The following is a 27574-nucleotide window of genomic DNA, read 5'->3' on the forward strand; positions in this document are numbered from 1 at the left end:
CGTTTTTATCACCCCCCATCTGAATATTAACTTTCTATGGTTAGCACTCGTTTGGGACATTTTTGCTTATGTTGGTGATCTCTGCTCCTGGTTTAGGGAGTATTGCCCCAAACATTTTTTTTGAGTTGGGACTGAGATCTGGTCCCTGACTTCTTGCTTGCAAAGGTGTTTTCTAATCAGCTCAGGTTGCCAATGCAAAGGTCTGTTATCTTTTTTGTGCCCAGGTTTTGCCTAGGTAGTGACTTGTTCCCAACCAGTCCTGTCTGTTTTCTTAGTGTTCCCAAGACAAAAATTTGTCTGGACTTGGGACCCTTCCAGCTGGCTTCCCAAGCCAGGACCCGAGCTACACTGTGGCTAAGAGCTTCCCACTGGCTTTCCAATCCTACTGCCTACACTGGGCTATATATTCTTTTTAACCCAAAAGAGAAAGATCTTTATTGGAGATCCTCCACCATATCTTGAGTTGAGAAATTGTTTGCTCCTTTTTTGGTGGCATAGGTAGCTTTAAGATCTGTGGAGAGGCTTCATTTAAAGTTCTTTTGTAATGAGTTAGAAAAAAAAGTTGTAACAATTCATAAGGGGAAATAAAAAGTCAAGAACAACAAGGGATTTTGGGGGAGGGGAGTGCGAAAGAAGGAGGCTTAGTTTTACCAGATCTAAAATTATATTATGAAGTATCAGTTGGGGCAGCTAGGTGGTGCAGTGGACAGAGCACCAGCCCTGGAGTCAGGAGGACCTGAGTTCAAATCTGGACTCAGACACTTAATATTAATAGCCGTGTGGCCTTGGGCAAGCCACTTAACTCCATTTGCCTTGCAAAAACCTAAAAAAAAAAAAGCATCAGTCATCAAAAGTGTCTGGTATTGACTAAGATACAGAGTGGTAGATCACTTGAATAGTTCAGTTGAAAAAGTGAGAGCAGGGAATGATTACAGTATTCTTCTGTTTGATAAGCCTAAAGAGTCCAGTTTTGAGATAAGAACTCTCTAATAAAAACTTGGAAAAATTGGAATTTGCTATGGTAGAAACTTGGATTAGATCAATATCTCACATCTTATACCAAGATAATATCAAAATGGGTACTGGATTTAGACATAAAAGACAATATTATAAGCAAACTCAATCAAGAAATAGTTTACCTGCCAGATCTATGATAAGGGAAGCAGTTTATAACCAAGAAAGAAATGGAGAACATAATTAAAAACAAACTAGATAATTTTGATTGCATTAAATTAAAAAGCTTTTGCACAAATAGGGAAATATTTTTACAACTAGAATTTCTGACAAAGGACTCATTTTTAAAATATAAAGAGAACTGAATTAAATTTATAAAAAAATGTCATTCCCCATTAGACAAATGGTCAAAGGATATGCAAAGGTAATTTAAAGGTGAGGAAATCAAATCTATCCATAATCATATGAAAAACTGCTCTAAATCATTACTGATTGGAGAAATGCAAATTATAGCATCTCCGAGGTACCGTATTATACCTCTCAGATTGGCCAATAGGACCAGAAAGAACAATGATTAATGTTGGAAGGGATGTGAGAAATCTGGGACACCAATGAATTGTTGGTGGATCTGTGAAGTGATCCAACCTTACTGGAGAGCAATTTGGAATTATACCAAAAGGGCAATAAAAATGTGTATAAACCCTTTGATCTAGCAATATCTCTACTTGGTCTATATCCTGAAGAAATGATAAAAACATCATGTGTACAAAAATATTCATAACAGCTTTGTTTGAATTAACAAAGAAATGGAGATTGAGTCCATCAGTTGGGGAATGGATGAACAAATTGTCGTATATGTATGTCATGGAACACTATTGTTCTACTTGAAAACAGGAGGGATGGAATTTCAGAGAAGCCTGGAATGACTTGCATGAATTTATGCTGAGCAAAAGAGCAGAAGCAGAACATTGTACACCATAATAACAACATGGGGGTGATGCCCAAAGTTAATGGACTTGCTCATTTCACCAATGCTATAATAAATATCTGGGATGGATAATACCTTTTGTATCCAGAGAAAGAACTGTGGAGTTTAAACAAAGCCCAAAGTCTATTCCTTCAATTCCTTTTTTAAAAATTTGTCTTAGGTACAACATAATTTTGCTATCTCTAATATACCATGCCTGTCATTTGTTACTTGTAACCTTGAGCAAGTCACTAATGATATGATTTTCCTCTCAACACATTCAATTCTGATAAATGTATAACATGGAAACAATGCAAAAATTGTCAGTCTGTCTTGGGAATGTGGAGAAGGAAGGAAGGGTGGGGAAAAATTGTAAAACTCAAAACTTCACAAAAAATGATAGACAGAAACTACTATTGTATATAATTGGAATACACACATATGTTTGCGTATGTGTGTGTGTGTGTGTGTGTGTGTGTGTGTGTGTGTGTGTGTGTGTGTAAAGTTATTTCAGGAAAATATCCTGGGAGAATACTAGCTTTACTCTACCATCTTGGCTCTACCTCAAAATTTCTAAGTATTACTTTTAACTTGTTATTCCCTCTCCCTCCATATTTAATTTGTTGTCAGGGTCTCATGATTTTACGTTCATAAAATGTCATAAATCTTATAAAACTGCCACTATAATTGTGTAAGCCTTCCTCACTTCACACATTCACTGCTGTAATATCCTTCTGGTTGGTCTACTTGACTCACCTCTTTTAATCCATCCTGCATGTAGCTATCAAACTAATCTTAAAAACCTAGCTCTTATGATGTCATCACAACATCCTCTTTCAATAAACTCTAAGGCCCTCACAATTTGACCCTTCCTATTGTTCTAGTTTTCTTTTCTTGTGTGTGTGTGTACATATATGTATATATATATATAGATATATATGTATATATATGTATATATGTAATAGTATATATATATACATATATATATATATATATATATATATATATATACTTTTATCCAGTTATGCTGTTTATTATTTCTCCAACAAGATATTCCATCTTCTGACTCTGATCATTTTTACTGGTTGTTCCCCTGCTTGGAATACCTCCCTTCCTTTCCTCCACCTATTGACTTTCTTAACTTCCTTCAAGTCCCAACAAAAATCTCATCATATACATTTAGTCTCTTCCCTAAAGTAGAGTAGCTATCCATATCAGTTTGAACACATCAGAAAGAATTTTTTCTATGTACTCATTCTTTCTTAAAGACCTGACTGTTTCTTGACTGCAAGAACAGGACTTAGGTTCAAATATGGTACCTGCCATTTATTACTTCTGTATATGTATTGGCATGTATTACATCTGTTTACATATGCCATACATTACTTCTGTATATGTCTACGTATGTGCAAGTCACTAAACTTCCTTGGACCTCAGTTCCCTCTTATGTAAACTTTAAAAAATGGAGTAAAAGGTTTGTAAATCCCCTTCTACCTATAACATTTGATCTTATTACCTAAACTCCAAGGTTATTAATGTGGCAAGACATCACTATATTGTATTTATTTCACTAGGTTTTGGGATTGTGTGGGTTTAAGGGGGAGGGGAACATTTGATTATGATATTACAAATCCTAAAAAAAAAATCCCTGAGTTAAAGACTAAAGAAAATCATCTGCTATAAAATCCAAATATATTAGCAGGAACTATACTTGATGAAATATAAATTTCTTTGTTTCTTAGATTTCTTTGTGATAGTTAGGTGATGCATTTGATGTACCTTGGCTCTGGAGTCAGCAAGACCTGATTACAAATCTGGTCCCTGACACATACTAGAACTGTGACCCTGGACAAGTCTTTAACTTCTGTCTCAGTTTCTATGTGGGTCCTATTCTCTATTCCCTTTTATTCTGTTAGTTTATTTCCTTAAAGTTAACTTGTTGCCACCTAAAGCCTTTCATTTTCCCATTCAAGACCCTTCATTATTACACTGCCCTCTTTAGAAGAGTCACCAGCACTCCAGAATTGAATGGTAAAGTACCTTAGTGCTATCACTTTTTTCATCTGGAATACCATGTAACTTAAGCTTATCTGGCAAAACATTATTACTTAAGTTATACTTTTTTTAAAAAATTCACATAAAACTAGATTTTTCATTATTAAAATTCACTCAGAGGCAAGATGGTATAATGGATGAAGAACTGGGAATGAGAGTCTAGAACACTCAGCTTCAAGTTCTTTTCTGAGTCTTATTGGCTTTTATTGGTTCCAAACAAATCAATTCAATCTTCACCCCCTAAGCCAAGATTTTAGTAAAGAAATACTGGAATAGTTATATATCTTTATTAGCAGAGCAAGTTTCCATTTTGGTGATATCTTAAAACAATGTAATCATTTGAAAAGGAAATGAAAGGAAAAAGAAATTATCCTGTTTAATGATAATTGGCAATTTGTAATTATAGCTCACCCCCCCCACAAAGAAAAACTAACTTTATTAGATGTTCCCTTTCAAGATATTTTTGAATCTCAACTCTGTCATTCAGTAAGTTGACTTTTGTTTTCATATTTTTATTATCTACAGATATACTAAGTATACTATCATTTATTCACATCATGGATAATATATTTTACAGTAAAAGGCCAAACACAGATTCCTAGGGCTCTCAAGTGGAATGCTTCCAAGCTGACAATGGACTATTACTGATGACCCTTTGGACCTGGTTTTTCAACCAGCTCCAATCCAAATAAAAAAAGATTTCTCTTGAGAATTGTTACTACTAGCAACAACAACAAGATGGGCCACATATTGGAAGCCTAGGTGCTTTGATCCAAATTATATAATTAGAGACCCTTGTTTTTGAAGTATGTGAAAAATATTAATCACATTGGAGGAGGAGAGAAGGCACAGATTCTTTTTTATATTTGTTGAAATCAATATTTCATAATGATGCTCCTATTCTACTAATATTTAGAAATTGTCAATTGTCACTATAAAGTGCAATTGCTCTTTCTCTAATTGATTACTTCAAAACAGGTTAGGAAGAAAGTGGAGGGGATTTTTTTAATTGACAGTAACTGTAAATAAATATTTAAAAAGAGGTAGGTGTTACCCAATTCTTTAGTCTTGAACAAGGTAAAATCAAAAGCAAAGCCAAGTAATAAACAAAAAATACACATTAATTTTATATTCCATTTTAAGTATGCTAAAAATTTAGTAGGGAATAAAATATTTCAATAAGGGTAAGCTAATCAACTAAAGAAGCCCCTGTTTCATTAGTGTATTAACTCTTCCCTTGAAGGCCCCAACTTAGTGTGGATTCTCCAGCTGAAATCAATATGCCAGGTCTTTATTTCATATAACCAGTTCATTGGACAATTATAAAGAATTCATTTTTTTTTCCTTTAGAAAACTACATTTCAGGGATGGATAGGTGGCACAGTGGATAGAGCACTGGCCCTGGATTTAGGAGTACCTGAGCTCCAATCTAGCCTCAGACACTCAATAATTACCTAGCTGTGTGGGCTTGGGCAAGCCACTTAACTTTATTTGCCTTAAACAAAACCTAAAAAAAAGCCTACATTTCAGATTTGTTCAAAATAATGTTTTGAAATTCCCAATTCCCCCCTCCAAAAAAACCCTAAAACCTAAATTTCACAAAAATGTAGAAACTTGACATTTGGAAAGAACCTTATTGAAAAGTAATTAATCTGAGTGATCTTTCAAAAGATATAAAAGAGAGATGCTATAATATGATATTCCTGATAGAGGAGGATTTTTATAAAAGGAATCTTGGGAATAAGCCATTGTGACTGAATGTTTTCAATCAAAAGTTTAGGATTGGCGAATGAAGCCTGAGGGGAACAGTGAAAGAGTAAACAGAAATTTCCTGGTCATATTAAAGAGAACCAGTAGGCAAAATGTTCTTTGGGAAGCTGCCAGAGATATTACGGAAAAAAAGAGGAAATCTTGACACCTCTCTGATAAGGAACCCAAACTAATTAAAGGCAGTTGACCTAGCAGCCTAATGCAAGCTATTTCAGAGTTTAATTTAATGCAGAATTCCAAAGCAGTGAGTGGACAGTTTTAAAAGCATTAGATACTGAGGAAAAAGTAAAAGCAACCTAAGATTGGTAAATTAGTGATTTCATGTTAACTAGTAGGAAAAAAATCACTTCTTTTGCATAATTTTGTTTTTCGTAATCTTTGCTCCTAAGAGTATTTGTTTCATTTTTCTTTCTTATAGAGAGTTCTATTTATTTCGTGTACATGTTTTCTACAAAATAATCTTTTATGCTCATCAATGACTCCAGTATTAAAGCATGGAAACTTTAATCGCAACTGATTGTGTCGAATTCCATTGTTACCCAAGGTACCTCTGATGTCTGGTGACAGTTAATAACAAATTCAAATGCTGTGTGCAAAGTTCTTAAAGAAAATATATAGTCCATGGTGTCACACTACAAGAAGTACATTTCCAATCACTTTGGGTAGAACAGAGTGAGGAGCAAGGGTGCAGAAGGTTGGATAGATGTTGATCCTGACGAAAAATATCACATATTATATTTTCTCCCAAGCCCAATTCCTGGCAACCTTCCTTATTATTTTGGGGACTTCCATTTTTTGAGGTCAGTCACCCTCACTCTAAACTCATATGTCCAATAATTTACTACATTATTAGTTTCAACTCTACATTCTAATATTTGTCTCCCCTTTTTTCCTTTTTTTGATTCATACAGCTTTCCCTCTAATTTAGTCCTCATCACCTCTTACCTAGATTATTTCAATAAATTTCCAAATTGGTTTTCTTGTCTCTTTCTACTTATTTTCATTTTCCACCAAATTAACAATCTTATTTTTCTAAACCATAAATCTAGTCACTTCACCTTTCTACTCAATAAAATTATGTCTGGGCACTGACCTTGGATGAGATATTTTTTGATATTTATGTAATATCCATTTTCAAATAGATATCTTTTTTGATATATATTTTATGACATTTTACATTTATAATTATTAGTATATTGCAATGTGTATTAGTACATATGAAATTTATAAGTGAATACATGCAAACATAGTGGGAGTGCAAATTTTTTTAAAATGATTATTTATAATGAAAATATCATGAGTTATATATACAGCATAGTGATGATGTTTATCCTGCATAGACCATGTTTCTCTTTCTAACTTCATTGTACTATCTAACCTTTATCTCAATTTTCTCATCTATAAAATGCCTATAATAATATTTATTATACTTATACTTTTCATTAGATTTTAAATGATAGAATGATAAAGGCATCAGGTAAAGGTTCATATTTCTCAGTTCTACCACCTTACACAAGGAGTATGCTCACATCCTAGATATATGGTTCTCTTTCTAAGGTACTTTTCTTGATGAATCCCCAATTGGATGACAGTTGTTGATTCTCCATTAAGCTGAGAAATTCCTCCAGTATGCTCTAAAATTAGAGTTGTGTGGTTATCTTTGTTCAACCACAACCTGGATGTTAGTAAGTACTGTGTCTTACCAAAAATTCTAAAGGAGAGATCCTCTTCACTGAGAGGAGAGTGTTGTGGATAATGATGTTGATGTCATATAGGATTCAGAGGAGACCATGAGTTGCCACAGTCTAAAAGAATATAGTTGTTGATCTGGCGACCACAGTTATCTCTGAATGATATAGTTAGCCTCTTTCATTGAACAACTTCTACCTTTAAGTTTTGTCCAAGTCATCCCTGGAATAGCATAAATACCAAATCTCATCTTATTGCTCCATTACAGATTAGAAAGTAACGCAAACAAAATTTGTGCAAGAAAACCTTAAAGATATGATTTGGTTTCAGATTCTTTCAATAAAACACATATTTCAATAAAGCAATTTACATTTTCTTTAGTTTCTTTATATATGAAAGTTAGTTTTAGACAATGCTATAGTCTAAGTGTGAAACATTATTATATCTAAAATATTTAATTCAATACTTTATTACTGAACATGCTAAGCATCATCAGAGTAAATTTCTCAAAATAAGAAAACAATGACATTTGCCCAACTGATTGACTGTTCTTTTCACTCAAACACTCAGAAGGCATTATATTAGTTGGCCTAATTTTAATATTTTTGATCATAGTCACAGTGTAAAAATATGGTTGAAAACATATTTTGGGAATAATTACAAGGAACCCATCCAACTATGATCAGAACAGCAAACTATAATCCTTGTTCTCCAGGTCTTGGACACCTGCTATGCAGAATTATGAACCTTTCCTGCGTTTTTTTTCTGCTTAGGGTAAATTTACAAATATAAATTTTTTGCCTTATTTTGTGTCTAAAAATTTCTGTCTACTTTTCTGGAATCCTTAGCACTTAACACATTGCCTGACCTGCTGTAGAAGTTTACTTATTCATTGACTGACATCTATGTTATCTTCATCTATGAACATTTTTATTTATGACATATATTCCACAAATCACTTTATAATTGAAAAAATATGTAAAGCCTTTAACATATAGAATTACAAAAGATTCTAGAGGTTATGTAATTGAACCTATTTTACATGGAAGAAATCAAATCCATTCAGTATATTAAATAAATTTCCCAAATCTGAACTTCTAGTAAATTGTCAAGATATATGCTAAGAACCATTGAGCTTTCCAATAGAACATATTGCCACATTTCTCAAAAGTTGCTTAAGCATATTTGTAAAAACTGTGATCTATCTTAATAGAGATGATTAAACCAAGTTGTTTTTTTTCAAATTATATCACAGGTGAATCTCCATTAAGAACAATTAAATATGGGGGCAGCAAGATGGTGGAGTGGATAGAGCACCAGCCCTGGAGTCAGGAGGACCTGAGTTCAAATGTAACATCAGGTACTTAATAATTTCCTAGCTGTGGGACCTTGAGCAAGTCACTTAACCCCCCTAGCCAAAAAAAGAGAACAATAAAATGTGAACAATTACATGCTTCCATACAAGGTAAATACTAAATGGGCTGCAAGTAGTAAGAGAGGGTGAGAGAGGGAGGAAGGGGAGCAGTCAGACCTTAAGCAAGCATTTCTTAAAGTGCTTACTATGTTGACTGGAGGGAGACAAAAACTGAAGTAATTGTCAATGTGACCTCTATCTCTCATTATATGAATGGCCAGGGAAACAAGGAAGATGCATTTGGTAACATTAATTGATGTTTAGTAGTTCATTGTTTTATGCATAGAAATTTTTGATTTGTTTATGACTTTGTGGTCTCAACAAAGTGCAGAAGGGTAATGCAGCTTAAACCAATTGTGGACAAAATGCCTTATAGCAAATGAACAGCTTCCTGAGTGCTGTCTTTACAAACCCAAGCTTAAAAGTGATGGCAAACATCATAGCAGATAATGACCATGAAAGTCACATCTGGTATTTGAGTTAGCCCACTATAAGAATTTATGCTTCATATAAAACAAAGTAGTCTTTTAGGAAAAAACAACTACAATTCTACGTCTTTTCCAGAAAGAAGGTTGGGAGAAAACATTCATTTGCTCAAATATGAGTAGCTGTGATTATCTTATGGGGATCATTAACTCTTCATTTTCACAATTTTAAAAATTACCTTGGCCTTACCCCATTACCACAAAAAAAAAGATAAGCCCTTTTTTTGATGATAAATAAGCTCTAAGCTGAAAGTCTGACAGAATTATTTTAATGTTTTGCTTGAATAGAAGTACTTCTAACTATTCACATATTAAATCCCTATCCTCTGCAGAATAGTTCAAGTTTAATCATTATTCCATTTTCTCTGGTTTTTAAAGAGTTCTTTGCATGCCTTAATAGACTTTTACATATTTGTCTGAGATTTTTTTAATAAATTGAAACAAATAATTTATTTTCTAATTTTATCTCTTGATTCTTGGAAACATTTCTAATATTACTAATAAAAAATATTTCAAAAAGGGGGCCATAAAAATCTAAATTTCATTAAATGAATATTTTTGACATTTAGGATAGAGCATCATGAGTTTTTTCTTCTCCCTCCCCCCACCAAGAAATTTATAATAAAATCGACATTCCAGACTAAATGGATCATATGTAGATCTGTTAAACTTTAAAGACAAAATTGTAGTTGTTCACAATATATTTAAAAGGTTTTATAATTTCTACCTATCATTAATAATGTTAAGCTAATTATAAATAAAATAGAATTAAGTATAACTGTCCAAAGTTAGTGATTAATAGGTCATTATTTTCATTTTACTTAAAATTTAGATTCATCCACGATCTGCTTTCATTTAAATTTGGTCTACATTTTAAAATGTTTATTTGTGTAATAGAATTTCTATGATAACTATACTTCATTATGCTCAATATTAGAAATAGAAAATAAAATTATAAGTTGAATTATTTTTATGCAGGGATTCTTGTTCAAAATTAGACAGTGAGGGATGGCTAGATGGTGCAGTGGATAAAGCACTGGCCCTGGAGTCAGGAGTACCTGAGTTCAAATCTGGTCTCAGACACTTTATAATTACCTAGCTGTGTGGCCTTGGGCAAGCCACTTAACCCCATTTGCCTTTCAAAAAAACCTAATAAAAAACAAAAACAAAATTAGACAATAAACATAATAGGGTGGGTCATTAAATATTTTTGATTTTGACAACATGTGTATTTTCCACATGGCATTGTCACATTTTATGAAGTTTTCTATCATACTTGATTACTGGGTGTTGATTCAGAAATGTTTCCCTTAGTATAGAAGATAACTCATGGGCATCATGGTGGTTGTTAACCTTCTTAGCACAATCATCTTCATTTATGAGAAGAGCCAAATGTACAGCAAGGAAGCTTCTTATGGCATCAAAAAAAAAAAAAAAACCACAACAATTTAACATTAAGTAAATTGTGGTTGTGTTCAGTCATCATCAATTGTGTCCAACTTTTCATAAACCCATTTGGTGTTTTTCTGTTAAAGATATTAGTGCTTTTTTGGGGGGGGTGTTGTTGTTGTTGTTTTGTTTTTTTCCCATTTCTCTCTGAAACTGAGGCAAACTTTGAAGTGACTTGTTAATGGTCACAAAACTGGTATCTGAGATCAGATTTGAATTCACAAAGGTGAGAATTTCCTGACTCCAAGTTTAGTACTCTATCACTGCACCACTCAGCTGCACTTTATGTACATTGGGGGAAAATAAAACGTTTTGATTATATTTAGATGCCATTTCTGTCTAAAAAGAGTAAAAAAAGAATAGGAAAAGAAAAAAGAGTTGCAGAAAATATCTCAGATTCAGTTATGTGATTTCATTGGAGTAGCAAAGTTCTGTACTCCACAACTTAGTCTTAGCTTCCTGAGGTATGGAGAATTATATGTCAGAAGTAAGATTTGAACTCAAGTTTTCTAGAATTCAAGGTGAGATTTCAATTCCTTTATCATACTATAATTTGAGTTATAATATGACAAATAAAAATTGGCTCTCTAAAATATGTAATGAACTATATAATTTTGCAAAAGCATCTTAGTGTCATAATGAATAAATAATCAGAGAATATGAACAGATAATTTTCAAAAGAGGGAGTAGAAATTTATAATTAGTGGAGTGGAAAACATACTCAATGTAGTTAGAGAAACTGGGGCTAGAGCTAATTGGAATTTAGAGATTGGGCAGTAGCAGCTGTACTAGCAATACTCACTTTAAATACTCACATTTAAGGAATTGAAAAGGATTTCAAGTTGACCTCTGTGCAAACATTGGTCAGAGGACCAGGCCCCATGTCCAATTTTTAGTTCTGGATCTGGGAAACAGGGTGGAGATTAACACTTGTAACTGGTTAACAAGAAGTAGAACTCTTCACTAGGCACAGTTTCATAGAAATGAGAAGTTGTGGTCCCAAGAGAAAAGGAATCCTACTTGCGTGAAAACAAGACCAAAAATGAGGAGCTCAGTGGCTACACTTCTCCACAGATCACACCACTTTGGAAACATTAAGGACTCAAAGATTCTTAGAACTAGCTGGGAAAACAAGAGAATATAAAAGATTAAAATTTGGGACAGTTACTCCTTCTTCCTCCAGGTGGGCAGAGCCTATATCTCATATAAAGTCCAAAATTATAAAATAGGTTGGAAAAATAAACAGACAGAAACAAAAAAAGCAGACAATAAAAAAATACTAAGCTTTCAGGAAAGCTTGAGACAAAAACACAGAAGACAACTATATAAAAAACACCCTTAAGCAGTTCTAGTCAAGATGGTGGAGAGAAGCCAGGAACATTATTAAGTCTCCTGAGTTTCCCTTAGAAATGACATCAAACAAGCCTCTTAATAGATTTCAGAGTGACAGAATGCACCAAAGATCAGCATGAACCATCTTCCAGTAAGGGTGCATGGAGGAACAAAACCCAGAGAGTGGGTGTTTTACTTCTCCAGAGCTGATGTTTTGTCCAAGAGAGAGAGAGCCCTGGTGTTTCCTGACTGGTGGGTCTAGCCCAGTGAATGGACATTTGGGAGATAGCCCCAGGTGTTCCCATCAGCCCCAATGACCCAGGGAGTAGGCTGTTGACATCTCCACCTCAAATGGTTCAGAAAATGAGCCTTAGGCAATCCTTACCAGTCAGTCCACTGAGGGAACCCCTGGAGTTCCTCTTTTATTTCTAGCAAAAGTAAAATTTGGTCTCATGCAGGGTCCCCATGAATGAATGCCTTCTTCATCGCTTTTATCTTTTTGAAGTGACTTTCCAAGGACTCACTGGTACTCCAAGAGAACCAAATATGGCTAGCTTTAATTCTGGCAACTCACTGCTCCAAAGATTCATGGGTTCGAGAATTCCTGGATAGAAAGAATGAATTTTCTAATATGACTCTCTGATCTTCTTGATTAACCCTTAATTTTGTTGGATTTTCTCTTCCTTTAAAAAATATGAATTTCCACAATATTTTCATATATATATTATATGTATATTTATTTCTTCATATATATCTGTATATATATATATATATATATCTGTTTATGTGTAAGTATATCTTAAAAGATGGTTATACATGAAACTGCAAATCTATTATGTACAACTTGCTATTCCTTTCAAAAATATAAAAAGTTATATGATTTTTTAAAAAATTCTGTCCTCTTTCCACAAATATGGCTATCATTAGACACAAGTATGTATATATATATATATATATATATATATATATATATATGAAAAAGCATTTTACACATACTTCTATTTATTAGTTCTCTAGATGCAGACAACTCCTTTAAAATGTCTTATATAGTTTGAGTATTTATATTAGTCAAAATAACTAATGCTCTCAGTTTTTCTTGAAACAATATTGCTATTAATATATATGATCTGCTTATTTTCCTCTTCATTAATATGTGTCTATTCTTGTTATATAATATATTTAAGCTCTCATTCCTTATAGAATTGTAGTATTCTATCACAATAATACACCGCAACTTGTTTAGTCATTTCTCAATTTGGAGTTCTTTTAAAGTTAGGTGTGTGTCATGATTTTCAGGGAATAAGACTCCCTTAAAATTTTGCACATCATTATTTAATCATAATTATAATGCATTCAAGTCCTGTCTCTGACTCAGGCTACTTTATATTTATAATACATTCATTTGTAAGTCCCCTGAAGAAACTTTCTTTGGCTGAATGTTATAGATAAATCATCAGTGGAAGGTATTCACATACCAATAATTCCCTACATTGATGAAATTGTATGACAAGTCTGGATCAAAAACCAAAAAATCTCATTGACAGGGATATAGTTGAATGAAGTTTGTTACATGCAAGCCTCTTCTAGATTTCAAGTCTGTCATATGCTAACTTAAGCTTCTTTAAGTCACATAATAATATAACCTCTTTAGGCCTCAATTTCCTTAAATGTAAACTAGGACAGGATTTAAATAACTAAATAAATAACCTCTGATCACCCTTGCAGTTTTATTCTTTTGTTTCTATAACTTTGATCCTATAGTTAATAGTTGTAAAGAAAATCACATGCTAATATGTTTAAATAGTTGAAAATTTTGAGTTATAAATTCTTGGTAATGAACTATATCATCTACAAACCTATTTAGGTTTCCTTTTCTCTATCTAAATAATTTTCATAGTACAAAACATTATCATGATGATAGACTGCCTTATAGACTTTTTTTTAATGAAGATTTTAGAGACTGAAAATTAAGTCTCCATTTTTCTGTGAATTTTATGGATAGAATTTTGACATTTTCATTTTGAATATTTGTTTTGAACTTTAACATTACTTCAGAAAAAAGTAATACATAAGTTATATAGATTCTTGGCACAGAAGGACATAGTTAATATAGTAAGCTTTGAATTTAAAACAAAATATCAATTTCATTCTAATGTATACTAACGAAAAAAAGAATATATATCCATGGATTTTTGGTTTATGACATGAACTACATTCATGTGCCCTGGTTCCTACCCATATACCAGGTATATTCATTGTACCTCCTACTAATTGATTGTTGAACTGAATTGAATTCCATTATATAATTCTTCCAGAAGTGGCGGGGTTAGATTAGTGAATTTCTACAGTTCTCCTTAATACTACTGTATCAAAGTTCAATTCACTTTTTTCACTCTAAAATTTGATTTTTTCCCCTTTTGCTTTGCAATAAACAATGGTTACTTATGTTGCATTTATCTCAATTGACAAACTAAATTACTTCATTGGTCTGAATTCAGGTCATATTTCCCTCCAATTCTGACTGTAGATAGCTTCAGTAGAATTGATATTTGACATTTCTTATCTGTCTTTCTGCCTATCCATTTTCTATCATTTTCTATTCAACTTCTATCCATTTTCTCTTTCAAAAGAGAATGGACTATATTTATTAAAATCCTAAACTCATTCAGAGTATTGCAAAAAACACTTAAGTATAGGGAATATAAAGAACACCTGCTTGCTTCAATATATCTGCTTTATAATTGTTTGGCTTTAAATGTAAACTCATAAAGGTCAAATATGAGCCTATTTAACTGTCAGTGCATGGTGGTAATATATAGTGTGAGGTGTAAATTGATGCTACATTATCGGTAGGTATAATATAAATATCTGTGGATTTTGAGTGATTTCGGGGAGGGGAGGGCAGAGTATTTTTTTTAATGAATGTGAGTACAGGTCTACTGTTGTCCAAAACTAAAAAACAGAGAATGGAGAGTTTTATTTATTCTAATGCCAAAATACACACACACGCATATAATATATATATATATATATATACATATATATATATATATATATATATATATATATACATACATATGAAAAAGAGATCTCTAACAGATGGATGAAGTTCAGACCAAAATCTATGTGGATTTAAAAACTGGAGGTGGGAATAGATGGTGTGACAGAATCAGCAACAGGAATCCTATCAAATTCTTTATGATATAAATATTGTTTTGATATCCAAAACAAGGAGAACAAAAACAAAGAAATAAAACTATAAACTAATTTTCTTAAAGATTATTCATACAAAAAAATTTAAATTAAAAAAGCAACAAGGAGATTATGATAATATAGCAAAACTTCATATACTATGAAGAAGTAGAAATATATACCAGAAAATCAGGGCTGGTTCATTATTAGCAAAATTATCTGTAAAATTGACCATATCAATAACAATAAAATTATATGATTATGAAAATAAATACAAAATGCCTTTGACAAAATATAAGACCTGCTAAAAATACTGGAAAGTACAGTAATTGCCAACTTTATTTCTTAAAATGCTTAACAGTATCTAAAACCAAGAGTGAATATTATCCATGTGAAAATAAGGTCAAAACTTACCCAGTAAACATCAAGAGGAATTCCACTCTCATCACTATTATTCAATAGTATGCTAAAATACTTAGCATAGAAACAATACAAGAAAAAATGAAGGAATAAAATAGACAATGAAAAAGCTAAGCTAACAGTGTTATTAGTATACTTACAAAATTTTAAGGAATCAAATAAAAGTAGCAAATTGAAATAACCACAAATTTCAGTCAATAAACTAAATCTACACGAATAGTCACCATTTCTGTATACTATCAACAAAATCCTGCAGGAAGAGACAAAAACAGAAATTTCATTCAAAATAACTGCAGATAATATAAAATAAATTCAAGAACTATATGAAGAAAATTATAAAACTCCACAAAAAAATCTAACGATATGAAGAAATATGTCTTGCTCATGGTCAGCCCAATATAATAAAAAGGCAATTCTAAATAAATTAATTTGCTTATTTATTGCTCAAACTATCAAAAATATTCATAGAGATAAAAAAATTAGTAACAGATTCCATCCAACTCCCTTCCTACCACCATAAAAGAACTGCTATGACTATTTTTGAACATTTAGGTTATTTTGGGAGGATTTTTTTGGTTGTAGTTTTCTATCTCTGGGGGTACAAACTTAGCAGTAACAATGCTTTATCTTCCATCTCTTATTTCATAAATTACGACATATAAATTATGTCATAAGTTATCCCATCCTAATTCTTCATTCTCTTTCTCCCAGTACATTTAGCATGTCTCTATTTTATTTTTATTAATCATTCCTTATAGATCATTCAGCTCCCATGTGTGTATAAACTCCTGCTAACTGCAGTAATAATGAAAAAGTTCTCAGTTACCAGTATTACCTTCCCATGTAATAGTACACAGTTCAAACTTCTAAGTCCCTTATAATTTCGCTTTCCTGTTTACCTTTTTATGTTTCACTTGAGTCTTTTATTTGAAAGTCTAATTTTCTTTTCAACTCTGGTATTTTCATCAAAAATGCTTAAAAGTTCTCTCTTTATATTTTGTTTTATTAGGTGAGCAATTCTGTTATAATTCTTGCTCTTTTGCACTCTGGAATATCATATTCCACATCTTCTGATATGTTTATGTAGAAACTGTTAATCTTGTGTTATTCTGACTATTCCTCAATAACACTTGAATTGTTTCTTTCTGGCTGCCTGTACTTTTTTTTCTTGACCTGATAATTCTGGAATTTGGCTAAAATATTTTTAGAGTATTCATTTGGGGATCTCTTTTAGAAATTGATGAATTCCTTCGATTTCTATTTTACCTTATGATTCTATAATACAGGGAAATTTTCCTTAATAATTTCTTAAAAGATGATGGGGTTTTTTAAATCATGGTTTTCAGGTAATACAATAAATTTTAAATTATCTATCCTGAATATATTTTCCAAGTCAGTTATTTTTAAGTGAGAATTTTCACATTGTTTCATAATTTTTCTTTCTTTTGACTTTGTTTTATTTTTTTGATTTCACATAAAGCACTTAAATGCCATTTGATCAATATTTATTTTTAACTAATTATTTTCTTTGAACTTTTATGCCTCCTTTTCTAATCTATTTATAAAGGTTTTTTTTTTCCTTCAGTGACTTTTTGTGCCTCTATTTTACAATTGGACAATTCTAATTTCTTCTCCTTGTTGGATGATTGTATGTCTTTTACCATTTAGCCTAGAATGACTTTAAAGCCTAGGATGGCTGATATTTTTCCAGTATTTTTTGTCTCCCTTAACAAGCAATTGACTTGTTTTTCATGGTTTCTTGCATCACTATCTTTTCTCTTTTTCTCTACTTCTCTTACTTGATTTTCAAAATCTCTTTTGAGTTCTTTCATTATCAGAGACCGATTCATATTTTTCTTGGATGTTTTCCATGTAGGACCTTTGTGATTTTTTTTCTGAGTTTGTGTTTTGATATTGCCACCATTTTATCTTTCTATGGCTAGAATTTTTTCTGTTATTTGCTCATTTTTCCAATCTATTTCTTGACTTTCAAATGTTTGTTAAAGTAGAACTCTGCTTTCAGAGTGGAGAGCACACTGTCCCAACCTTCAGGGATTTTATGCTGCTGATTTCAAAGTCATTTCTAGGCATATATAAATTTTCAATCCTTTCAAGGTGGTATGATCTAAGGAGAAGTGTGTTTCCTGCTTTACTGACCTATATTATGGTGTGTGTGTGTGTGTGTGTGTGTGTGTGTGTGTGTTCAATGCAAAGGCATTTTTTCTGCCCTGAATCTCTAATGATGGTAATTACTCCACTGTGTTGTAATCTTTGATGTGTTGGCCTAGCTCCTCCATCTCCTCCATTGTTTGACCCACTCACCATCTGAGGATTGAGAGTTCTAGATGCAGTTGCTATGGCCTGATCCTATTTTGCTAGTTCTGGGTCTGGGTATGAGCCGGAATGACCTAAGTTGAACTGTATCCCACTCTCACCCAGGTGCAGCAGACATTTCTTGATGACCTTCTAAATTGCCTTTGACTGGTAAAACATTATTTTGTCCTCTCTTTTTCTGGATTTCTGCTCCAGAATTGTTTTATGACATTGTTTCAAGGTGTCAGAAGGGTTTGGGGGAGTGTTCAGGCAAATCCCTACCTGTATCTGCCATCTTGGCTCTTTCCTGGAACTCAAAATTTTAAAAATTGAATTAAAAAATGTTCATTTCATTTTTATTTTAAATATTTTTAAAAGTAATTTTAAATAATTTAAAAGTAAATTAAATTAAATATTTTAAAGTAATTTTAAAAATTTAAAGAAAAATGAAATTTGTATTATTTTTTACCTGATGTTATTTATAAAGATTATGGTTATTAAATAGTGGACTCACTAACTACTCATTGTGAGCTGCCTCATTCATAGTTGTTAAGACCTTATAAGCAATTGCAGAAGCAAATATTATTTGAGCTACAGGATTCCTTTTCCTGAACTAGCAGCTTTTTGTATATGTGAATCAATATCAATCCTTCTGGTTCATGAATCCCAGCAGGGCAAGTGCTACTTCATTGAGTTTAAAGGGAATATTTTGTACCAACTCAGTGAAAAGAGAATATCATCCACGTCTGGAAAGGCCTGACCTTAGGAAAGCTTCCCACTAGCTTTTACTTGATTTGTTGACATGATATTGATATGCTAAACCTATGTCATTTGGCATATTTTTTATATGTAGTTGAGTTAAAATTAAATGCACTGGCACTACAGGGGTTTCTCTTTATGAAACTCCTTTGAATTATTTTGAGTATGAATATTTCAAAAAGTCTTTTGAGCTAACATTTTAACAATGTGCACATAATAATTAGGAAAAACATGTAACATCCTACTCTACAAAATTTTTGTTTAGAACTATTCTAAGAGCATTCCAAAATATGGAACAAAAAATACTAAAATTAGTGGTAAGAAACAAATTGACATAACCATACTCAAATCTCAACCTTTCAGTCAATTAAGTTCTCTACCATTATGGACATACTGCATACTTAGTGCAGTATCTAGCATGGTGTGGCTGCTTAACGAAGGTCAGTTTAATGAGAGTTTCCCTATATTAGTAGTATGTAAAATGAAATTAGTAATCGGACTTGCCTATTAGGTTGTTCTGAGGTCTAATTTGAGAAGACATTTGTATCCAAGGATCTCTAAGTTCAGATGATACAAGCTGCCTAAAAATATGTGCAAAACAAGAGGAACTTTAAAGATCACTCATCTGGAGCAGTTTTTGTTTGTTTAATGGGATAGGGGTGGGAAAGGAGGTCAAATAAAAATCTAAAGGATAAAACTTGCTTTGGTTTATTTATTCAAGGAAGTCAGCATATTTGGTGAATTATAATTTCCTTCTTTAATCCTTCAAATTTACCATATTTCTGAACTAGCCTTATAGTAGCAAAACAATAAAAATGGTGTGACGCATACACATAGAGAGGTCTGCTTGTGGTTTAAAGGAAGGGAGAATAGAGGATTCTAGCATCTTACCTCCACTCTATCCCTGACCCTTCTTCAAGGGAGGCTTTCAGTCCTGCCAGGAAGGAGACAGCAAGTTGGGGTGAAAGACCAACACACTTCAAAATGCTCCCTTAAATATGATTAGTCAAAAGCACATGATTCAAGTTAACTTTGATCATTTGTCATTTTGGGAGGACAGGAGATCCCAAATTCTATATTCAAGGCTTGATGCCTTCCCCTCTGAAACAAATTCAAAAATGAACAGAGAATAACAAAGAAATCCATTTATCCAAATTATTCAAAAACAGAAAACACTGAAGAAATACATAGGAGAATGCAGAGGCATTACAGATAATACAGGGGTAGTGAAAAAATTCAGCTCACCCAGGAAAAAGGGTCCTGGATCTCACCCAAGGTGAAAATCCCTGAATTTTCAAGATTGACAAGCTGAAAATAAGGACATAATGGAGAATGTATGATGTTCTCAGGGTTTCCTAGGCTTTTTCTTCAGCCACCTCAGGTGAACTGAAGATGGAAAATTCTTTCATCTTCATTCTCAAAGCTGAAAGCCTAGCTTGACATGAAGACAAATACTGTTTGGAAAGTTGCCACAGGAGAGTTAATCAATAAATGTAGACTTATCAGAACTGGGAAATCTTTTTTTTTCTGTTAAGGGACATTGGCATAGTTACAAAATAATTCACCTGCTATATTTGATCAAAGATTTAATTAATTCACCCGTAAAATCTTCTAGATTGGAGTAAGTAGGTGGCACAGTGGCTAGAGAACCTTGGTCTTAGAGTCAGGAGGACCTGAGTTGAAATATAGCCTCAGACCCTTAATAATTACCCATCTGTATGACCTTGGACAAATCGTTTAATCCTATTGCCTTGCAAAAACCAGAAAAACAACTCCTAGATTTATTAAATTTTGAATCCCACCTGCAGGTATCATGGTAGCTACAGGTGAAATGAGTTTGTGGGCTTTATATAGTATATGGACCAGACATTCCTTGCCATGCTTTAGACTCTCACCAACTCTACCCTGACCCTTATATAGGGTAGAACCTTCATTCCCTCCAATAAGGAGAGAACCTATAACAATAGTCTTTGTGACTCAATTTCCAATTCTTTTCCATCACAAAAAGAGTTGTTATGAATATTTTAGAACATTTGGAACTTTTCCCAATTTTTTATGAATCCTTCTGGATATAGAACTAGAATTGGAATTGCTGAGTCAAAGGGTATGAACAGTTTTATTGCTCTTTTGGCATAGTTCCACATTGCTCTTCAGAATCGTTGAAGCTGTTCACAACTTCACCAGCAATGAATCAATGTCCACATCCTTCCACAATCTCTCCAACATTGATAATTTTCCCTTTTGTTCTCATCTTAGACAATCTTATAAGTGTGAGGTAATACCACAGAACTGTTTTAATTTGCATTTCACTAATCAATAATGATTTGAAACATTTTTTCATATGATTATATATAACTTTAATTTCTTCATTTTAAAACTATCTATTCATATCCTTTGATCATTTATCAATTGGAGAATGACTTTCACCATTATATATTTTATGCAATTCCCTTTATATTTTAGAAAGGAGATCTCTATCAGAACTCCTAGTATGAACATTGTTTCCCAGTTTTTTGCTTTTTCTTTCTAGTTTTGGCAGCACTGATTTAATTTGTGTTAAAAACTTTTGTAATTTAATATAGTGAAAATCATTCATTTTTCAGTTTATAATGCACTCTATTTTGTGTTTCGTCATAAATTTACCCCCCTTCCATAGATTGGATAGATAGTTTCTTGGTCTATTAATTTGCCCTTTATGTCTAAATCCTATACCCATTTTGACCTTATTTTGTTATACATAGCTTTTGACTTACAATTTTCCAGTTTTCCCAGTAATTTTTGTCAAATAGTGAGTTCTTCTCCCAAAAGTTGATGTCTTTGGGTTTGTCATATAGGAGATTGCTGTAGTCATTTACTGCATTTTCTTTTGAACCTATCCTATTCCACTCATCCATTAAGATATTCCTTAACCTGTACAAGGCAGTTTTGATACCTGTCAGTTTATACTATAGTTTTAGATCTGGTAGAGCTAGGTCACCTTCCTGTACCATTTTTTTCATCAGTTCCCTTGCTATTCTTTACCTTTTGTTGCTCCAGATGATTTTTTTTTACTTTTTTGTTTAACTTGGTAAAACAGTAATTTGGTAGTTTGATTGGTATAGTACTGAATAAGTAATTTTATTTGGATAGAATTATCATTTTTATTATTTTTCTCAACATAACTATAAGCAATTGACATTTTACCAGTTATTTAGATCTAACTTCTTTTGGATGAGAAGTGCTTAATAATTGTGTTCATACAAGTTCTGGGTTTGTCTTGGAAGGCAGATTCTCAAGTACTTAATGTTGTCTATAATTACTTCAAATATCTTGTTCTTGAGTTTTTTCATATATATATATTATATAAATACAGAAGATTGATATGGGTTTATTTTATATCCTGTACATTGCTGAATTTATTAATTGAATCAAGTTTTTTGAATTATTTTTGCAGGTTCTCTAAGCATACCATCATATAATCTGCAAAGAGTGAAAGCTTTCATTCCTTGCTACCAGTTCTGATTCCTTCAAATTCTTTGTTTTCTTTTATTGCTTCAGCTAGCACTTCAAATACTATATTGAACAGTAATGGTGATAACAGCCATTCTTGTTTCATCCCTGATTTTATTGGAAATACTTCAAGGTTATCACTATCACATATTATATTTGTTGATGGTTTTAGATAGATGCTATTTATTATTTTAAGGAAAGCTACATCTATTTCTAAACTTTCTAGTGTTTTAATGGGAATGGTTGTTGCATTTTATCAAAGGCTTTTTCAGCATTTATTGAGATATTCAGATGATTTCTAGTGATATATTCAATTATGTTGAGTGATTTTCTAATAATGAACCATTCTTCTCTATGTGGTATAAATCCTACCTTATCATGGTGTATTATTCTCGTAATAATTTGCTGGAATTTCATTGCTAAAAATTTATTTAAATGTTTTGCATCAATATTCACTAGGGAGATTGGTGTATAATTTTCTTCGTCTGTTTTGGTTCTTCCTGGTTTAGGTGTCAGCACCATGTTAATGTCATAAAAGAAATTTGACAAAATTCCTCCCATTTTACATAGTTTATGTAGAATAAGAATTAATTCTTCCTTATATGTTTTATAGAATTCACTTGAAAATCAATCTGGATCTGGAGACTTTTTTCTTAGGAAATTTATTGATGGTTTCTTCAATTTTTTTTTCTGAAATTGTGTTATTTAATTTCCTCTCTGTTAAGCTGGGCATTTTCTGTTTTTTAAATATTCATCCATTTCACTCAGGTTATCCCATTTATTGGCATACATTTTGGCCAAGCATTTCTGAATTATCTCTTTAATTTCCTCATCATTGACAGTTAGTTCACCCTTTTTGTTTTTGATATTGGTTATTTGGTTATCTTTTTTCTAATCAGATTATCCAAAGGTTTCTCTCTTTCATTGGCTTTTTCATAAAACTGACTCAGTTTTATTTATGAGAGCTATAGTTTTCTTGTTTTAATTTTATTAATCTTTCCCTTGATTTTCATTATTTTTAATTTGGATTTTAATTGGAGAGCTTTAGTTTGTCCTTTTGCTAGCTTTTTTAGTTGCCTACCCAATTCATTTATCTCCTTCATTTTGTGGATTCTTAATCTATTATTGTATATTAAAAATAAATTAAAAGCTATAAAGTTTTTTATATGATTTTCTACTAAGACAAAAATGATTTTTGTTTCCCTGAAATATTTTCCTGAATAGTTTCACTTTGTTCTAAATTGCATTATCCATAATTTAGACAAAGACCTTAGTCTTCTTGTTCAAAGATAGGACTATAGCCTTTGCTCATTTTAACTTCTCCTCAAGTGGAATGGAATCATAACTGGCTATTGAGACATTTTATAATTTGGATAGTAGAAAGGTCAAGGATATATCCAAAGTCATCCAAAGGACAATGAGATGTCAAATTGATCATTAGAAGGAAATGTATGTTAGGGAGCTGTGTAACCTGGTGATGGGTGGGATAGGAGTCATGGTGCTGCAAGTTTTCTTCCTTCAGTTATGATTTGTATTGTGCAAGAGAACAAAACTGGGACCATTGGATGGAAGTTACAAGAAGACAATTTTCAACTGAATATATGAAATAACACCAATAATTATTACTGCTCTGACATATTATTAAAATTATACATTTTACATTTTATAATGTTCTCTCTTTTCTTTAATCATAAATTCTTCCCTTCTCCAAAGATCTAACAGTCCTTTTATTAATGGGTTTATATTATTATCCATATGTTTAAATCATATACCCATTTCTACCTTATCTTAGTATAGCATATTAGATGTTGGTCTAAGCCTAGTTTCTCCATACTGTTTTCCAGTTTTCCAAGCAGTTTTTCTCAAATAATGAGTTTTTGGTTTTCAAACAGTGAATCGATATAATCATTTACTGTTATTTCTTTTGTACTTAACCTGTTAAACTAATCTATTTCTTATCCAGTATCAATCAGTTTTTGTGACTGCTGTTTTATAATATAGATGTACAAGGAGGTCACCTGATTTTTGCATTATTTTTTCATTAATTCCATCTATATTCTTGACCTTTTGTTCCTTCATAAAGTAATTTTTGATAGTTTGATTTCCATGCCACTAAATAATTTAATATAGGTAAATATTATATTTTTTATTAGCTAATGAGTAATTGACATTTTTCAGTTATTTAGATATGACTTTATTTGTGTGAAAAATGTTCTGTAATTGTATTCATATAGTTTCCAAATGTATCTTGGTTGGTAAACTCCCAAGTAGTTAATGTTGTCTGCATTTATTTAAAGTGCAATTTCTCTTTTTATCTCTTGTTGTTAGGCTTTCTTGGTAATATATAAAAATGCTGTTGATTTTTGTGGGTTCATTTTATATCTTACTACTCTGCTAAATTTGTTGATTGTTTCAAGTAGTTGTTTTAGTTGATTCTCTAGGATAATCTAAGTATATCATCATAACATCTGCAAAGAGTGAAAGTTCTGTTTCTCCTTTTTCTATTCTAATTCATTCAATTTCTATTTCTTCTTTTAAAGCTAAACTAAAATTTCTCATATAATATTGAATAGTTGAAATGATAACAGGAAATCTTGTTTCACCTTTTGATTTTATTGGGAATGTTTCTAGCTTATTCTCCTTGCATATAATGCTTGCTTAAGATTTTAGAAAGATACTGCTTATCATTTTTAGGGACACTTCATTTATTCCTATGTTCTCTACTATTTTTATTTTTATTTTTTTTAGGTTTTTTTGCAAGGCAAATGGGTTTAAGTGGCTTGCCCAAGGCCACACAGCTAGGTAATTAAGTGTCTGAGACTGTATTTGAACCCAGGTACTCCTGACTCCAAGGCCGGTGCTTTATCCACTACGCCACCTAGCCGCCCCCTCTACTATTTTTAATAGGAATAGGTGCTGTATTTCTCAAAATTATTTTAGCATGGGGGCGGCTATGTGGCACAGTGGATAAAGCACTGGCCCTGGAGTCAGGAGTACCTGGGTTCAAATCCAGTCTCAAACACTTAATAATTACATAGTTGTGTGGCCATGGGCAAGCCACTTAACCCCAATTGCATTGCAAAAACCTAAAAAAATTTTTAGCATCTATTGAGATAATCATATGATTTGTATGAATTTTCTTATTGATGTGGTAAAATACACTGAGTATTTTCATGATATTGAAGCATCTCTGCATCTCTGATTCTACCAGACTATAGTGTATTATCCTAGTTATAGTGTTGGTAGGCATTTTATCTAAAATGTTTGCTTCAATATTCATTAGGGAAATTTGTCTCTAGCTTTCTTTCTTGGTTTTGGCTCTTCCTGGTTTAGGGATCAGCCAGATTTGTGTCATAAAAGGAGTTAGGAAGGACTCCTTCCTTGTCTATTTTTTCAAATAGTTTATAGAGAATTGGAATTAATTGTTCTTTAAATGTTTAGTAGAATTCAACAATAAATTCATGTGGCCCTGGAGATTTTTTTTTCATAGGGAATTCATTGATGGCTTATTCAATTTCTTTTTCCTACTTTTAATCTTGGAAGTTTGTTTCCATAAACATTACACTCAGATTGTTAAATTTATTGGTAAAGTTGAATATATTAGCTCTGAATTATCAGATTAATTTCCTCTTCATGAGTCAATTCACCCTTTTAATTTTTGATAATGCTCTTTTTTGTAAATAAAATTATCCAAAGGTTTACCTATTTTTTTTTCATAAAACCAACTCTTAGTTTTATTAATTCATTCAATGTTATTCTTAATTTCTATTTTATTTCTTTCTTCTTTGCTTTTTTAGCATTTCTATTTTGGTATTCTATTGGGATTTTCATTTTTAAATTTTTTTAAATTATTATTAGCATGCCTGATTCCCTTATCTCTCTATTTTATTCATTTAAGCATTTACAGAAATAAAATTTCTCCTCTAACTCCTTTAACTGTAATCCCTTATATGTTGGCATGTTGTCTCATTACTATCATTGTATTGGATGAAATCACTGATAGTTTCAATAATTTGCTGTTTAACCCACTGATTGTTTAAGTTTAGACATTTTAGTTTCCAATTAATTTTTAGTTTATCTTTCCATGACCATTTTGTTCATATAATTTTTGTTACATCATGATCTGTAAAGGATATATTTAATATTTGTCTTGCCACATTTGATTGTGGGGTTTTTATTTACTATTATGTGGTCAATTTATGTATGGCTGAGAAAAAGTTATATTACTTTCTATCCCCAGTCAATTTTCTCCAGAAGCGTATCATTTCTAATTTTTCTATAACTCTATTCATTGCCTAAATTTCTTTCTTGTTTATTTTGTGCTTAGATTTATCCAGTTCTGAGAGGGAGAAGATGAGGTCCCTCACTTATCTAATTTTGCTGTCTATCTTTCCATAATTCATTTAACTTCTCCAAAAATTTGGATGCTGTACTATTTGATTCTGTACTATTTGGTTCATGTATGTTTAGTATTGCTATTACTTTGTTGTCTATGGCATTTTAGCAAGATGTAAATTCCTTCTTTATTTCTTTTAATTATATCTATTTTTGCTTTTGCTTTGTCTGAGATCAGGATTACTATCCCTGGTTTCTCTTTTTTTTTTCCTTCAGTTGAAACAAAAAATATTCTGCTTGAAACTTTAACCTTTATTCTATGTGTATTTCTCTGCTTCAAAGGTTTTTCTTGAAAACAACATATTGTAGGATTCTGATTTTTAATCAGCTCTCTTATTTGATTCCTTTTTATGAGTTTATTCCATTCACATCCATCATTATTATTACAAACTCTATCATACCCTCTGTCCTATATTTGACCAAATTTCCTTTTTCTCTCTGCTTTCACCTTTCCCTTCCTCAAGAGTATTTTGCATCTGTCCACCAACTCCCTCAATTGATCTTTGCTTCTATCAGCTCCTCCTTCCTATTTTTTTCCATTTTCCTCTCCTAATTCTCTGTAAGGTAAGATAATGTTCTAAAATCAACTCTATGAATATGCTGCTCTCTCCTTGAGCTATATCAGATTGGAATTAGATTCAAATAATTGTCATCCCTCCTCCATTCTTTCCCTTTACTATAATAGATTCCTTGCATCTCCTCCAATGAGGTAATTTTCCCTATTCTGTTCTCCTTTTCATCTTTTTCCCAGTATAATCCTTTTCATGCAATATTTTATATTATCACATCAAAATCAATTAATGGATATACCCTCTGTCTACCTTATTCCTTCTAATAGAGATATGATTCTCAAGAGTTACAAGCATTGGGGAGGCTAGGTGGTGCAGTGGC

General features: G+C 32.1%; 1 long non-coding RNA gene across 6 annotated transcripts in view; it reads right to left on the reverse strand.

The window, feature by feature from the left end:
- Positions 1 to 12517: 12517 nt before the first annotated feature.
- Positions 12518 to 27574, reverse strand: part of LOC141516365 (uncharacterized) — a 105993-nt gene continuing 90936 nt past the window's right edge. For 5 of the 6 annotated variants that reach the window (XR_012476671.1, XR_012476669.1, XR_012476672.1 and 2 more), the window contains 2 exons: positions 19691 to 19733; positions 12518 to 12719 (listed from right to left, as the gene is read on the reverse strand). This is a non-coding gene — a long non-coding RNA (uncharacterized LOC141516365). The remainder of the gene's footprint in view (positions 12720 to 19690; positions 19734 to 27574) is intronic. The other variant, XR_012476670.1, reaches the window with a different exon arrangement.

This window comes from Macrotis lagotis, chromosome 3, assembly GCF_037893015.1.
Source record: "Macrotis lagotis isolate mMagLag1 chromosome 3, bilby.v1.9.chrom.fasta, whole genome shotgun sequence".
Classification (NCBI taxonomy): Eukaryota; Metazoa; Chordata; class Mammalia; order Peramelemorphia; family Peramelidae; genus Macrotis; species Macrotis lagotis.